The sequence below is a fragment of the Meles meles genome, chromosome X (genome assembly GCF_922984935.1).
Source record: "Meles meles chromosome X, mMelMel3.1 paternal haplotype, whole genome shotgun sequence".
NCBI lineage: Eukaryota > Metazoa > Chordata > Mammalia > Carnivora > Mustelidae > Meles > Meles meles.
This window is the reverse complement of record NC_060087.1, coordinates 29505969-29510040: the sequence shown is the minus strand read 5'-3', so window position 1 is coordinate 29510040 and position 4072 is coordinate 29505969. Positions and strand designations below refer to the sequence as shown.

Sequence of the window (4072 nt, the reverse complement as noted above, 5' to 3'; positions counted from 1 at the left end):
AATCGCTATTCAGCAGTGTTTGTGTATAGCTATACAGCTGTCTTCACAGCAGAGAGAAACTCTTCAAGGGAGAATTTATGTAACATGAAATCTTATAACCAGAGAGGGTTTTTGTTGTCCTGGTTAACTTCCCTTAGGACTGTATGAGCATTCATATGAAATCATAAATCTACCCTGTAAGTTGTACGTTTCTAACAACTTTTTATTCTGCCACTGAGTTATTCTTGTACATTTTGAAGCTGTATAGGATCCTTTTCTCTTTCGGTATAGATTGTGATAAAGGCAAAGGAGAAAGGAGGTTTAGTGTTCCATAAGGTGTTGGGCATTGGCTAGAATTTGTATATGCAGCATGGAGGATGCTAGGCAGATTTTCACATTCAGGAGCACTGAGTTTTATGTAATGACAAAGGATATGGTGTTCTACAAACTTTCATCATCCTCATAGCTCATGAAGTGCATATATTAAACTCAAGGGTGTCTCTTTCTCTTCTTGTTGGTGATATTTCAAAGGTGACTAGCTCTGGCATTCCATGAATGTGTAATTCAAAGATACACATGTTCACATTGATTGTAAAAAGGATATCATAAAGACCCATCATAGCCATTTGTAAAGGTTATGTGTTTTTCAATTAGCAATAATCGTGCCTCGGATAAACCTCATTGGCTACGATACTGCCACGTGTTTTCAAAGTCTCCCATTCTGAAATAGCTAAAACTCCATTCCAAAATTACCAATTTGTTGTTCTGGATGCTGATATTAATAGCTTAAACTTTACTGAATTAAAAGTGCTTTTACACAGGTGAAATAGTATTTTTTCTAAACTATACAATTCTAAGTTGGAAATTGAACATAGCTCATTTGGCAAAACTGTTCACTCTGGTGATGGAGTGATTGTCAGCTAATTGTTGGCTACTAAAGAACAAGGAGGTATAGGTATATAAGAATGGCTGTGAGAACATGGTACACTGAGGAGACTAATAGAGTTACTGTGGGAGAGGGCAGCAGATTCATTGGGTGGATGTTTCATGAACTGATGCTGTAAGGATAGGCAGTGGCACAGTGATGAATGGTGTGTATGGATATTAAATTTTATATCAGAAGCATTAGGAAGTTCTCAGAGATTAAAGATGGCCACAAATTATTTGAAACTTCTCCAATTAATATGTGAGGTCTAGCATTCCCTTGAAATGAAGAGGGCACTGTGACTGCCATTTAGCATTAAAATATGATGAAGGTGATGCTGTGGTAGTTTCTTGGCCTAGGATTTAAGATACCAGAAGCTGGGAGTCCTCTGTTTTGAATTCTTTATTCTTTGATTTCATTTTCCACATAAGAAGTATGTCTATCATGAGACTAATAAGCTGTAAGGATCACAGGACATGTAGAGAAAACTGGGGGTTGATATACTATAAAGACAAGGATAGAGACAAACAAACAGAACAAAGTGCCCTGAGGCACCAAACATTATTAAAGAAAACACATTAGAAATGAAACCTGCAGCCCCAGCTGCCCTAGTGGATGACCACCTGGCAGGGAAGAAGGAGAGCAAGCGGACCCCAATAGTCCTCAACAAACAAGCACAGACACCTACAGATTTTGCAAACATCCCCTGTCATTTTACATTGTCATTGACCCTACCTGTGGAGCTTCCTGGAGTCTACATCACTTAAACCTCTTGGGTTCATGGAAAGAGCCACCACATACACTCCTGGCACTGCTGTGCATGCACCAATGCCTCAGTTCCAGGAGGGATTGCCTTTTTGGCAACTTCCCCCAACTAAAAAAGGAGGACCCCAGCACACTTCACTACCAAGGACCCCAGTAGCCTCTGTTGCTACTTCCATGGATACTCATAGTCTTCATCAACAAAGACACCCACAATCTTCCCTTAGACTGACTTCATCCGAGGTTGCTGTCTAGATTTGCCATTGCTGTGCAAACTCTGACCTCCAGAGTTAGAGCTACTTTACCCTATGAAGCCAGCACCCTCACACCCAACGACAAGTGAAGATCCTTCCCCACCGAGGCCAGTCCATAAAGTCTGGAACATGTGACTATTCATATGACATGCAGACATTCATGCAGGGATACAAAGAATACACACACACAAAAATCAAGGAAACATAACACCACCAGAGGAACATGAAATATTTCCAGTAACTAACATGAGCTAAATAGATGCATATAAATTGCCTGATAAAGTTACAGTTTTAAAGAAACTCTGTAAGCTATAGGAGAACAGATGGACAACTCAATGAAAAGAGGAAAACTGTGAACAAAACAGAAAGACTAATAAAGACAATAAAGAATCAAACAAATTCTGGAGGTGAAGAATACAATGAAAGAAATAAAAAATGAAATAGCTCCAGCAGGAGAAAATGATCAATTTTCCCCAATATTATTATTTTGAGCCATTATAGTTTTGCTGCCATAATATATTTTTTGTTTGTTTGTTTATTTGACAGACAGAGATCACAAGTAGGCAGAGAGGCAGGCAGAGAGAGGGGGAATCAGGCTCCCTGCTGTGCAGAGAGCCCCATGCTGGGCTCAATCCCAGGACCCTGGGATTATGACCTGAGCCAAAAGCAGAAACTTTAACCCACTGAGCCACCCAGGAACCCCATTATGATATTGTTTTGATTGAATTTTTCATCACACCACTCTCCACTCCTGAATTCATTGAATTTCTTTTCTCGCTTAAGATTAGAAGAAAAACCCTATTTGATAGACTCCCTAATAATTTACATTTTCTTATTCACACTCTGTCCATTGTGGAATCCATTCCAGTTGTTTTTTTGAATAAATTATTCTTTTTTTTTTTTTTTTTTTTTTTTTTAAAGATTCTATTTATTCATTTGACAGGCAAAGATCACAAGCAGGCAGAGAGGCAGGCAGAGAGAGAGGGGTGGAAGCAGGCTCCCTGCTGAGCAGAGAGCCCGACGCGGGGCTCGATCCCAGGACCCTGAGATCATGACCTGAACCGAAGGCAGCGGCCTAAACCACTGAGCCACCCAGGCGCCCCCTGAATAAATTATTCTTAAAGACATTTAACTTCCCACTTAGTTTGCAGTTATTAACTTCTTTTTTTTTTTAATAGTTTGCAGTTATTAACTTCTTTTTTTTTTAAGATTTTATCTATTTACTTGACAGAGCGAGATCACAAGTAGACAGAGAGGCAGGCAGAGAGAGAGAGAGGGAAGCAGGCTCGCCGCTGAGCAGAGAGCCTGATGCGGGACTTGATCCCAGGACCCCGAGATCATGACCTGAGCCGAAGGCAGCGGCTTAACCCACTGAGCCACCCAGGCGCCCCCTGCAGTTATTAACTTCTTATAAGGAGGTCATGAAGTTTACTGTAGAGGTCACTCTCTGAAAGTAGATAGTTAAGAGGCAAAACAATCAAAACATGAGGAAAATAGTTTTGTGAACATTCTTAAGATAATTTTGGATTGAGATAGATAGTTAAAAGAACAGAGAGACCTATAGGTCTTTCTGACATGGTGTGAAAATGGTATAAACCAGTAACAGTGGGGAGCAACCAGTTTCAGACTATTGTTTGGTTGAATTGTATGGATCAATCTAGAAGTGAACTTAGTTGAGGTGCTGTACATCAGAAGGTCCTTGTGGTGGTTTAATCCGTGATTCTATATCATAAGATTAGCTGGGAAATTTTTTTGAACAAAAGAAGTATTCCTTTCACATTATAAGTCCTATCAGACTCTTAGTGAGATAACGTAAACTTTGTCAGTAGATTAACAAGTCTGACTTTCTTGGTCTCATGTATCACAGGATTTTGTTTCTGTTAATCACTTTCTAAGCCTACTATAGACATGTCATCTTGGAGTTCCTTTTACCACTTGACTACAGAATGAATTCCACTGTTTATTTAATCCTATGCTCTTCCTGTTTCTTGCTTTTCATCCTCTAACTGCTCAGTATAGCCACAGGCAATGTATTTGGAGGGACCACCTAAGACATAACTTGCTTCAGTTTTTGAATTCCTGAAAATGCTCTCTGTCCTCGCGTTTGGTAGGTAAATTACATGTATCTAAAATCCAGTTTCAGTCATTGACA

General features: G+C 39.7%; 1 pseudogene; it reads right to left on the bottom strand.

The window, feature by feature from the left end:
• Positions 1–528: 528 nt before the first annotated feature.
• LOC123935637 lies at positions 529–693 on the bottom strand (annotated as a pseudogene).
• Positions 694–4072: the final 3379 nt, after the last annotated feature.